This window comes from Protopterus annectens, chromosome 7.part1 (assembly GCF_019279795.1).
Source record: "Protopterus annectens isolate FY-2018-M chromosome 7.part1, PAN1.0, whole genome shotgun sequence".
NCBI lineage: Eukaryota > Metazoa > Chordata > Ceratodontiformes > Protopteridae > Protopterus > Protopterus annectens.
The window spans coordinates 385383316-385396444 of NC_056740.1; the positions used below are offsets into that span (position 1 = coordinate 385383316).

The window sequence follows — 13129 nt, forward strand, 5'->3', positions numbered from 1 at the left end:
AGATTAATCTCCCTTTAAAATTGTTAGTTTTTTTATTTGCACTGAAATTTTAAATATTTCACATAACTATGACATTATATATCAAAAGTATTTCTGTGGAGCCCCGCACAGTTCCTGCAATAAACTAGTGTCTCAAAGTGAAATTTTATTACTCTACTTTGTGTTACAGACAAAGTAATTGAGAGGACTTCCCCATCAAAAACAAACAATGTGCTATTCTCGACACAGAATGTGGTCATCCAAGCTGTTAATGTCACTATACAAGGCCTTTTTTGTGTTGGTTACCAGCAATATTCTCACCTAGTTGCTAGAAGACACAGAATAAGTTCAATCGCACTACTGATCATTGCTTAGTTAGCATTGTTGAAACAGCAAGTGTTAACTAATAGCTAATGCCACCAAGAAAATGTACACTAAAGTTATTTTCAGCAGCACAGCTATTTTTACAGTGCATGGACGATAAAGAAACTTCTGTAATACAAAAAGACAGAGGACAATAATAAGAAGTTATGTCTTACCATAACGATCCATGTGAATTGTTCATCTCGCCTTTGTTCTTACACACGGGTTCGGAGCCGATCCTTGGCTCCGAGTCGGCCGCATCACTAGCTCGCATCTTCGAGAAAGCTCGAGGCACAGTAATATCCCATGATCCTCCGGTGCTAACCCTCAGATCTAGTTTGCTATACCAGAAGAATCCCTCTTAGAAATGTGTCTAAAACACTTATGAACAAATACTACAAATTGTCTGAAACCCTACTGCCAGGTAGAGGATAAAAGATGCCATTAATAATGTTAATAACATGTCAACCATACCTAGAAAAGGCTGAAAAGGAATCTAATCGAAAACCGTTCTCCCAGACCGTAGGACGGGGGATGGAGGGGGGGAATGTAAGAACAAAGGTGATATGAACAATTCACATGGATCGTTATGGTAAGACATAACTTCTTAATGTGAAATTGTTCAATCTCGCCGTTTGTTCTTACACATGGGTAGCGTCCTTAGCTCCTTTTTCCCGGGTGGCTCAAGGGAGAACATTCCTCAGTACAGTGGAACCAAACGTCGCCCTGTCCCTGGAGCTCTTGTCTAGCTTGTAGTGGGCGATAAAGGTATGTGGTTTTGCTCAAGTTGCCGCTGCACAAATGGTATCTAAAGGCAAACGAGCGGTATGGGCTGAAAAGGTAGCAATCGCCCTTGTAGAATGAGCTCTGGGTTTGAAAGGAAGTTGTTGTTTGGATTCAGCATATACTAAATTTATGCAATCTGAGAGCCATTTGGATAAGGTAACCTTCGTTACTGCCTGTCCTTTTCTTTGGTCAGCATATGAGACAAATAGTTGATCTGACTTTCTGTACTCTTTTGTCCTATGTAAGTAAAATCTTAGTTGTCTGTGAACGTCCAACTTGTGCAATGTGTATTCCAGCTTATTGGAATGATTTTTAAAGAAGGTAGGCAGTTCAATAGATTGATTGATGTTCTGAATCGAACAAACCTTCGGAAGAAAGGATGGATTGGTGCGCAAGGTTACTCTATCCGGATGAAAAATCATGTTCGGGGGTCGGATAGATAGAGCCTGTAACTCTGAAACTCTTCTGGCTGAAGTGATGGCAACCAGGAAAAGTGTTTTCTACGAAAGCAATTTTAACGGGGTTGTGGTTGCTGGTTCAAAAGGGGGCAACATGAGTTGTGACAGCATGAGATTAAGATTCCAAGGTGCTATTGGATTACGAAAAGGGGGACAGAGATGAAAAGTACCTTTCATGAAGGTTTTACAAAGCCTGTGGGACATAAGAGAACCATCCTTACGGCCAGTATGAAAATTAGATATAGCGGCCAGTTAAACCCTTATAGTGGATGTTGATGCTCCTTCTTAAAAAAGTGAGGAAAGGAAATCTAGTATCTTGTGTACTGGGGCCCTGAATGGATCTATACCTTGTTTGGAGGCCCAGTGCACAAAACGGTTCCATTTGCTGATGTACAATTTTCTTGTAGATGGTTTGTGAGAAGATACAATAATTTGTTGTACTGCAGGAGATAGTAACTCCGACCTGGCTAAGATGGGAAGTGGAGCAGCCAAGCTGTCAGTTTGAGGGACTTGAGGAAGGTGTGAGGAACTCCCGACGAGTGTGTCAACAGATCTGGCTCCGGGTCCAGAATCCATGGTTCCTCCACTTGATGGGATTGAAGGAAGGGAAACCAGATTTGTCGAGGCCAGAATGGGGCTATCAGTATTATGGTCCTGTCCAGGCGTTTGGCTTTCTGCAAAAACCTGGGAATTAGTGGAACAGGAGGAAAAGCATAAAGGAGACCCGGGGCCAATCGTATACCAGTCGTCCTGGGGACACCCCTGGGGTAACAGGGCAAAATAGCTTCTGCATTTGGCATTCAAAGGGGATGCAAACAGGTCGCAGCAAGGCTGGCCCCATCTGCGGAAGATCTCTTCTGCCACTTGAGGTTTGAGGGACCACTCGTGAGGGAACAGGATGGCTCTGCTCAACCTGTCCGCGATTATGTTGGAAATCCCCGGGATGTGCGTTGCTATCAGAAAGCTTCCAGTGGACTTTGCCCATTGCCAAATTTTGAGGGCCTCTCTGCATAACGGGTAAGATCTGGTTCCCCCTTGCTTGTTTATGTACCAGACCACTGACATGTCTGTCTGAACTGTCACTGTTCCCCGAGGTAAGGACTTGTGAAAGTGTTGCAACGCTAGAAACACTGCCCTCATCTCTAGAACATTGATGTGCAGATTGTACTCCATGTTGGACCATTGACCTTGGACTGTTTGTCCCTGAAAGAATCCCCCCCACCCTATCAGGGAAGCGTCCGTGGTTAGAGTTGCTACCGGACTGGGTAATACAAAGGGTCGTCCTAGTGTTAGCTCTTGACTGTGTATCCACCACAAGAGATCCTTCTTGCAATAATTCGTGATCAAGATCTCGTGAGACAGTGGAAGTTGTAGATACGACCATTGGGCGAATAGCATCCATTGAAGGATCCTCATGTGCATTCTACCTAAAGGAACTACAAGAAGGGATGCTGCCATCAAGCCTAGCACTCTTAATACTTGTCGTGCAGAGACTCTGTTGTTGTAAAGAAGGAGCGAAATTTGGTGCCTGAGGTCTGACACTCTTGATGGGAGGAGAGTAACTTGAGCCAGGGAAGTGTCTAGCTGTGCTCCTATAAATAAGATACGCTGTGACGGCGATAAGACAGATTTTCCAAAATTCACCGTTATGCCTAGTGAAGAGCAAAGACTGATGGCGTAGTCCCTGGCTTGTAGAAGACGACACTTGGTGGTGGCGGAAAGGAGCCAGTCGTCTAGATAAGGAAACACCCGGAAACCCTTTCGTCTCAAGTGAGACGCTACTACTGCCATGCATTTGGAGAACACCCTGGGGGCTGAAGTGAGACCAAAGGGCAGAGCGCGAAACTGGAAATGACTGGCTCCCAGCCGGAAGCGCAAATGATCTCTGGACGCCCTGGCCATTTTGATATGGTAGTATGAGTCTTTGAGATCTATAGAGCACATCCAGTCGCCCTTTTGCAGAAAAGGGAGGATTGACTGAAGCGTGACCATCCGGAACTTTTCCTTTTTTACAAAGGTATTTAACTTGCTGAGGTCTAAAATTGGCCTCCAGTCCCCTGTTTTCTTTGGAACTAAAAAGAACCTTGAGTAAGTTCCGGATCCTATTTGGTCTGCTGGGACTGGTTGGATGACTCTGTTTTCGAGCAACCTTCTTATCTCTATGGTTGCTTGGTCTCGCAGACTGGGTGGAACATTTGGGAGTTTTTTGGAGTTTGGTGGTATTTTTATGAAGGGAATGTTGTAGCCTCTGGTAAATAGAAGTTATGTTCTTACCATAACGTTCCATGTTAGTTGTCTTCTTCTCGCCTTCTTCTTGCTGGATGGGTTCGGAGCCGACCTCGGCCCGACTGCCACTCTAAAAGCTCGAGAGTTGGTTCCACCGGCTCGAGGCTCCCCTTATATCCCACAATGCTAGGCGAGAGTTACCTCAGATCTCGTTTGTAAGCTAACCCAGCTTATATCAATAACAGTATAACTGTAAATAGAATCCACCTCTAACAGCAGGAAGAAAAGGGTGACCTACATCCTGAAATAAGAAATATGCACAATAGCATATGACTAAGAAAGAGGTGGTAGAAAGAGAGGTCACGATCACAACTCCTCTAGGTCTGTCCAGGCCAGGGGAAGGAGGGTGGGGCCTTAAGAAGAAGGCGAAGAAGACAACTAACATGGAGCGTTATGGTAAGAACATAACTTCTATATGTTAAGTTGTCTATCTCGCCTTCATTCTTGCTGGATGGGACCGTCCCTAGCACCTTGTCCTGGGTGGCCTAACGGAACAGACTCCTGAGAACAGTGGAACCAAAATTAGCTCTATGCCTAGAAGCTAAATCCAACTTATAATGGGAAATAAAAGTGTGAGGAGTAGCCCAAGTAGCCGCTGCACAAATGGTGTCAATAGGCAGTCTGTCTTGGAAGGCTAAAGAAGTAGCCAAAGCTCTGGTGGAATGGGCTTTAGGTTTATTAGGCAGTTTTGGTGTCTAATCTCATAAACAAGGGTAATCAGAGGCGTTAGCCATCTGGATAATGATACCTTTGAAACTGGAAGTCCTTTTCTGCTTTCCGCATAGGAGACAAACAGCTGATCAGATTTTCTGAATTGTTTCGTCCTGTCCAAGTAGTACCTTAATTGACGATGAACATCCAGGCAGTGTAATTTTTGTTCAGACCTATTTGAATACTCTGGGAAAAGACAGGGAGGTCAATGCTTTGGTTTAGATTTGATGTTGAAACCACCTTAGGCAAAAGGACGGGTTAGTTCGTAAGGAAACTCTGTCCTTATGGAACAAAAGATAAGGAGAACGACAACTGAGTGCTTGAAGTTCTGAAATTCTTCTAGCTGATGTGATAGCCACCAGAAAGAGAGTTTTCCATGATAATAATTTCAAGGAACATGAAGCTGCAGGTTCGAAAGGGGAAAGAATCAAAGAAGCAAGAACTAAATTTAGGTCCCAAGGAGAAGGAGGATTTCTTATAGGAGGTCTGAGAAGAAAAACTCCTTTCAAAAAGGCTTTGCAAAGTTTGTGGGACATTAGGGCAGATTCAGAAATGCCCACATGAAAATTAGAAATAGCTGCCAATTGAACCTTAAGAGTAGATGGAGATGAACCTGCATGGAAGAGTTCAGCTAGAAAATCAAGGACTAGTTGGATGGAAGCGGTGAAAGGATCTATGTCCTTTCCTTGTGCCCAATATGAGAAGCGATTCCACTTACTCAAATAAATCTTTCGAGTGGAAGATTTATGGGAAGCTATCAATATATCTCTAACCGAGTGAGATAATTGAGGAAGCCTGGCTACGGTTGGAACTGGAGGAACCAAGCAGTGAGGTTCAGAGAGGGAGGGCGATGAAACTGACCCGACTGGTGGATCAAAAGATCTGGAACTAGGTCCAGATGCCACGGTCGCTCAAGAGAAAGCGATGTAGAAAGGGGAACCACACTTGTCGAGGCCAGTAAGGAGCAATGAGGATCAATGAGGCCTTCTGAGCGATAGCTTTCTGTATTACTTGAGAGATCAGAGGGAAAGGAGGAAATGCATACAGAAGTCCCGGGGCCAAACTTGGACTAGAGCGTCTCTGCTGGGTTGGCCTGGTAAAGGGAATAGAGTGAAGTATTCTCTGCACTTGCTGTTTTGGGGAGTAGCAAAAGATCGCAGCAAGGCTGACCCCACTTGAGAAATATCTCTCTCACTACAGAGTCTTTCAGAGACCACTCGTGAGGCATGAGTATAGCTCTGCTCAACTTGTCCGCAATGTGATTGGACTTCCGGGATGTGCGTTGCTATCAGAAAACGCTGAGAAGAAATCGCCCATTGCCACAGTCTGAGTGCTTCTCGACACAGGGGTATGATCTGGTTCCGCCTTGTTTGTTGATGTACCACACTACAGACATATTGTCTGTCTGGATTGCAATCGTTCCCAAGGGAAGAGAGTCTTGAAGGGCTTGCAACGCTAAAAGCACTGCTCTCAACTCCAGAACATTTATGTGCAAGTGGCATTAGTTTGGTTGCCATGTGCCCTGGACTGTCCTGCCCTGATAATGCCCCCCACCCGATCAGGGAGGCATCCGTTGTCAGAGTAGCAACCGGAGGAGGTGGAACAAATGGTCTTCCGACAGGAGCTGGGGAAGACATCCACCACATGAGATGCTTTTGCACGCTTGCGTGATCATAATGGTGTGAGACATTGGAAGTTCCTGGTATGACCATTGAGAAAAAGCATCCACTGAAGGATCCGCATGTGGTATCTGGCCAATGGGAGGAGAGGTATGGCGCTGCCATGATTCCCAACACCTTTAGAACTAACCTGGCATTGGCTCTGTTGTTGTTGAGAAGAAGTGACACCAATTTGTGAATGTCTGATATCCTTTGGTTCGTTAGCGTTGCAGACATGTTTATAGTATCTAAATTTGCCTATGTAGGTAATAGTGCGACAAGGCGACAAAACAGACTTTTCGCAATTTATTGAAATACCCAGTTTTGACAAGCGAAAAGTATAATCTCTGGCCATCAGAAGGAGATGCTTGGTGGGAGCTGTGAGAAGCCAGTCGTCCAAATATGGAAACACCTGGAATCCTTGTCGTCTCAGGTGAGAAGCTACCACTGCCATGCATTTGGTAAACACCGGGGCAGTGGTGAGACCAAAGGGCAGGGCCCTGAATTGAAAATGACTGGTTCCCAGCCTGAAGCGGAGGAATCTTCTGGAGCGTCTGTTCATTTTATGTGATAGTACGCATCCTGAAGGTCTATAGAGCACATCCAGTTTCCTTTTCCCAATAGGGGAAGAGTGGATTGTAGCGTGACCATCGAAATCTTGTTTTCTTGACTGATCTGTTCAAGATACTGAGATCCAAAATTGGTCTCCAGTCCGCTGTTTTCTTTGGAACTAAAAGAACCTTGAGTAGATTCGGATCCTTGTTGGTCTGCTGACACTGGCTGAATTGCTCTTTTGCAAGCAGTTTTGAAATTTCCAAAGCTGCTATATCCCTTTGAGCGGTGGAACATCTGGAAGGGATTTTTGACTGATTTGGAAAACGAAGAAAGGGGATAGAATAGCCTTCAGAAATGATGGACTGTACCCATTTGTCTTGAGTCACGGATAGCCAGGCTTCTGGCTACAGTGACAATCTTCCCGACTGCCTCCGAAGATGGGCAGTCGGGCAACACCTCAGGGATGCTGAAAGGGCTTGTCAGGAAAGGCTTCCCGATTGCCCTGGTTCTGCGGACCCCCAGCCCCTAGGGCGGCGTCTACCATTGTTATTCCCACCTCTGCCTCTGGTAGGAAAGCGACTCTGTCGTCAGGCGAAGTCCCTTGAGATTGTTTACGGAACCACATCTTTCCACCCTTCTGGCCTTTGGGGTAAGGCCTAGAAGGAGTCGAAAACGGACTCCGGCGGCAGAAAGGGTCTTGCCATCAGTCTCGCACCTAGTCAGGGTTTCTTTCACTTGAGGACCAAAAGAGATGATCCATCAAAGGGAGTTCGTGAAAGACGTCTTGAAAGGTTCCGCAAAGTTGCATAGCCGCATCCAGGCGTGCCTACGTAAGGCTACCCTGTTCCTGCGGCTCTGCTCGCTCCATCGGCCACATAAGAGAGGAGGCGCATGGAGGAGTTGGAAATGGAATTAGGATAGCCAGCTGCGTGTTCATTTTCTCTTGGAAACCCGCAGCTGTAGGGTCCTTCAACATTTCACTCGCTTCCTTGATCAAGTCCCTTTGAAGACGAGTGAAATGGCACAGGTAATTCAGCGAACGCATGGTAAATGTCGCTGAGGAGAACATCCGCTTCCTGTACCTATCCATGGACCTAGATTCCTTGTTAGGTGGATGGACAGGCACTGAAGGATCAGCCAGTTCCTTCTTTGTGGCGGCAGCTACCACCATAGCATCCACAGAAACTCCTTTTGATAAAAATTGCTTGTCTGATGGAGCTGTGATGAATTTGGAGGGTCTCCTGGGAGTGGGGTCCACTGAATCAGGAGCCGTCCATGCCTTCTTAGCAACCACCTGCATGAGGGGGTGGAGGGGGACACCCAGGAGGTGGAAGGGCGAGAGCCAAACGCCTCAAGATACACAGATTCGTCCTCCGAAGGGTTGAGGGCTGGCCAATTTCCCTCTGTTTAAGGATCTCCAGAATGTCTGCAAATGAGACATCTTCAGAAGGGGAACGGGGAACCCTCAGAATCATCCAGATCTGTGTCCGACGTGATAGACTCAGGTGAGTCAATGTGCTTCCTCTTGCACTTCCTCTTCCGAGGGCTCTTCTGCCAAATCAGGAGAGGCCTCGGAAGAGGATGAAATCCCAAAGGGGCTCCTGAGGAGCTGGCTCTCTGCGGTCCGGGATGAGGGAGTGAGTCAACTTACCCTGAGGCAGCATAGAGGGAGGGGCTGACGGAGCCGACTGTGGAGTAGAGCCAGGCTCTAACACACTCCGCATGACCTCGAATGCACCCCTGTCAGGCAGAGCCAGAGGTCCCGCTCCGAGGAGCTAGGGACCCCTCGGCACTGACAGTGATGGCTCCGAGGCCGATGTCGGAGCCGAACTCACCAGCGCCGAAGCACCGAGAGGGAGGGGTCGGACAAGGGTCCGATGCCACTCACCCCTCGGAGCCGACGAGGAGGTCGGCGCCGAGATTCCTCCACGGAAGAAAGCGGAGCCGGCAGCGGGCGAAGACAATTGTCTCGGCTCGAAGTGACCACAGTCTCGGTTCCGACACGACCCGGCTCGAACTCAAAAGAGTCGAAGGAGGAAAGAGTTGATGGACGGGGCAGGCACCGACTGATGAGTCGGGCTCTGAAGCATCTGGGCTAGTGCCTCGGACTTAAGTAGTCGACTCACCACCCTCTGAAGGTCATGATCGGAAAGCCTCGATGACCTAGAGGAATGAGACCTTTGGCTCCGTTCAGACAGCAGGGGAGATCCTGGAGCCGAATGAACGGAGCCAAGAGAAGGTGACCTAGACCTCTTTCTGGTTGTCGGCTCCGAAGATCTTGTCGGACCCGACACGGGTACCTCGATAACCTCGGCTCCGGCGGAGCAGGAAGCCACAGAAACTGTGGACTGAGTCTTATCGGCTCCAGCCGGAGCCGATAAAGGCAAAGGTTGAACAACCTGAGGTCTCGGCTCAGAAGCCGGAGCCGAGACCTCGATGCCTTAGAGGGCTTCCCTGTTGAAACTGACAGGGAATCCTCTGGTTTTAACAAGCCTCTCAGAATCAACTTGTTTTTCTCTCCTGCAGGACCCTGGGGCTGAAGCCATGGCACACAGCACAGGAGTCCTGCAGGTGCAAAGGCCCCAGACAATAGACACAAGAAGTGTGAGCGTCTGTCAGAGACATTTTCTGACAGCACGCATCACACTTCTTGAATCCAGAGACCTTTGCTTCCTTTGACATTTTCCTAACTGACAGGTGTACACTAACACACACCCAAACACACAGTTATACCCTGTCAGAAAAATTATTAATACTAAAATAATAACAATTTTAGTAAAATACTAATAATTAAGCACAAAAAGTTAAAGTAACTACACAAACACACCCTAGGGAAGGGAAGGCCAAAGGCCCAAGGGAAGAACCAACGGTTCTTTTAATAAGAAACGGGGAAAAATAGGGTCGATAAAGATCTATATCCTACACTAATTTAGGAAGAATTAAAGTTAAAGGGGAAAAAGAGTAACTTTTTGTATAAAAAGCTAACACTCACCAGGAACCGGTAGAAGCAACCAACCTCGAAGCTGTAGCGGCAAACGAGATCTGAGGTAACTCTCGCCTAGCATTGTGGGATATAAGGGGAGCCTCGAGCCGGTGGAACCAACTCTCGAGCTTTTAGAGTGGCCGAGTCGGAGCCGAGGTCGGCTCCGAACCCATCCAGCAAGAATGAAGGCGAGATAGACAACTTAACATCTATGCTTTTTACCCAGTAATCTGATGTAAGATTTAGCCAGGCCTCTGGGTATAAAGCCAAGTGACCCCCAACTGCCTCCAGAGTAGGACAGCCGGGCCTGCACTCAGGAGTGCTGGAAGGGTTTTCCAGAGAAGGTCTCTCTGTCACCCTGATTTTGCGGACCCCCTCTGCCGGCTGGGCGGCGTCTTCCATTTCTTCCCCCTCCTCTGCCTCTGGAGGGGGCGTCACTTTGGGTGTGTTGAAAAGATCCCGGAGTCTTTCGGAACCACATCTTTCCTCCTCGTTGCCCTTTAGGGTAGGGTCTAGATGGAACAGAAAAATGGACCCCTACGGCAGACAGGGTCCTTCCTTCTTGTTCACACCTCGTGAGAGTCTCCTTTACTTTGGGCCCAAACAGGGAGGCACCATCAAAGGGGGCATTGGCAAAGGAAGACTTAAAGGCTTCCGTAAAGGAGCATAAGCGCAACCAGGATTGTCTTCTCAGTGCAATCGCTGAAGCTGCCGCTCTACTCGATCCTTCGGCTGCGTATGAAATCAGCCTCATGGACGAGTTGACTATGGAATTTAGGGTGTTAAGTTGCGCTGTCACTTTCTCGGCGACAGCAGCATCTGTGTGTCCCTGAAGAGTATCTCCTAATTCCTTAATGAGATCTCTTTGTAAATGCGTGAAATGCGTAAGGTAGTTGAGCGATCGGATGGAAAAAGTCGCCGAACTAAATATGCGCTTCCCATATCTGTCCATTGTCCTAGAATCCTTATTAGGAGGATGGACAGAGGAAGATGATTCAGACATCTCTTTCTTAGTGGCCACCGCCACCACCATAGTATCTACGGGAACTCCTTTTGTAAGATAGGCTTTATCTTGGGGAGCTGTCATGTATTTGTTGGGTTTACGCGGGACTGGTTCCACTGTATCGGGTGTTTCCCAAGCCCTCCGAGCTACTAGATCCATGAGATCGTCAAAGGGAGGAGTCACCCAGGAGGTAGAAGGTTGAGTCCCAAATGCCTTCAGTAAAACCGATTCATCCGCAGAAGGGGTAAGGGTTTGCCAGTCCCCTCTTTGCTTCAGGATTTCCAAAATGTCTGCAAAAGAGACATCCTCAGAGGTGGACCGTGGGGACCCTTCCGTTTCATCTAAATCTGTATCAGATGTAAGAGATTCCTGTGGGGAATCTATGTGCCTCCTCTTGCACAGTCGTTTCCTCGGAACATCATCAGTGGGAGCTTCTGGGGATGCATCTGAGGAACCAGAGTCTCCCTGTGGGGACTTCTGAGGCATTGGGTCTCGACGCTTGGTAGGTACCAAAGGCACAGAAGCAGAACGCGGACCTTTTGGGGAAGGAGATAAAGAAACCGATGAAGTATGTGTCTGATCCGACAAGACCTTCCTCATGATGTCAAAGGCACCGGTGCCCCGACCCGAAGATCCGACCCGATCCGAAGAAGGAGGTCATTTCTCCGGAATCGAAACCACGGGCTCCGACACAGAGGACGGATCCAAACTGATCTGAGCAGAGGCACCGAGAGGAAGAGTCGGAACCGAAATCTCGGTTCGACTATCCCCCCCGGAACCCAGGAAAGATGTTCGGCTACAAGACTTTCCGGCCGGTTCAAAGGAGTCGAGGTCAACGGAGCCGATAGCACTACTGGAGGCTTCGGCACTGAGGGCTCTACAATCATCGGTTCTTCGACTCCTAACACCGATGACTCAACGGGTCTCGGAGGAGGAAGTGTAGAGGGAACTGGAATAGCTTTGAGTTTTGAAACCAACTGGGACGAAACCTCGATTAATTTTGACAAAGTCGAGTTCTCCATAAGCTTCTGTACCACTCGGTCCACATCGGAGTCTGAAAGTGGCCTCGAAGAACGGGTTTAAGGGATCGAAGCCGTCACCGAGTGAAGGATAGTAGACGGTGGTACCTCTGATACCGGCTCCAAGACCTGAGTCTCGTGCAGAGATAAGGTCTCGACACCCGGCACCGAAGTCATAGGAGCCGGTGTCCGAATTTGAAAAGAGGTGCTCGGAGCCGATGACTTGGGCTCCAACACTCTTGAAGACTTCGACCCCTTCGAAGACTTCGAAACCTGTTCAGCCTTGTCCAGGGCCTCTTGAAACTCAGGTTTGATTAAACCTCTGTCCACCAACTTCCTGCGTCTTTCCAGCATGACCCTCCCACTAAAGGAATGACAGACGGAACAGTCTTCCTGCAAGTGGAGAGGGCCAAGACAGTAGACGCAGGATGAATGGTTGTCAGTAATGGACATCTTCTGTCCACACTGACACCTTTTAAATCTACTTTTAGTCTTTTCTGACATTCTACTAGAAAAAAAAAAAGCACTATATTGAAAAATTTCTAACTACAATATCAGAGATATAAGTATATATATATATATATATATATATATATGAATGAATGTAAAAAACACACCACCGCTCACTGAGATATATGTATATATATTTTTGAAAGAAAAAATAAAATAGAAAAAGTTAACTTTCTTTTAAATACTGTAAGTTCTTACAGACAAAAAACGGCCTAAGGCCCTTACTAATAATTTTAAGGAAACAAACTACCTAAACTAGTCACACAACTACTATATATATGAAGCTATCAAATATTAAGATAAAGATTATAAGAATATAAAATAATTATCCATATTTAACAAGAAAAAAATAGTAAAAATTGTACTGGCCCGAGCCTCTCGATGCGATCTGCTGCTAGCGGCAAACTAGATCTGGGGGTTAGCACCGGAGGATCATGGGATATTACTGTGCCTCGAGCTTTCTCGGAGATGCAAGCTAGTGATGTGGCTGACTCGGAGCCGAGGATCGGCTCCGAACCCATGTGTAAGAACAAACGGCGAGATTGAACAATTTCATATTATTCTTATTAGAGAACAATGATGTAGTTACGTTTCACTTCATATATGGCTGGCATGTTAAATACCATTCATGCCATCTTGTCACACATTATCTATATTTTATGTGCACACACAAGCACACACACATATATAAACATACATACTGATCACTTCAGAAACCTGGAACCAGCTCTCTGTTCACATCGGGACAGAGCAAAACTATGGCAAATTCCAGTCCATGCTGCTAGATAACCCAACTACACCTTACAAATGTTGCACCT

General features: G+C 47.0%; 1 protein-coding gene across 14 annotated transcripts in view; it reads right to left on the reverse strand.

The window, feature by feature from the left end:
• MYO5A (myosin VA) overlaps window positions 1-13129 on the reverse strand; it is a 4204798-nt gene that overhangs the window by 1693201 nt on the left and 2498468 nt on the right. The gene's annotated exons all lie outside the window — the stretch shown is intronic.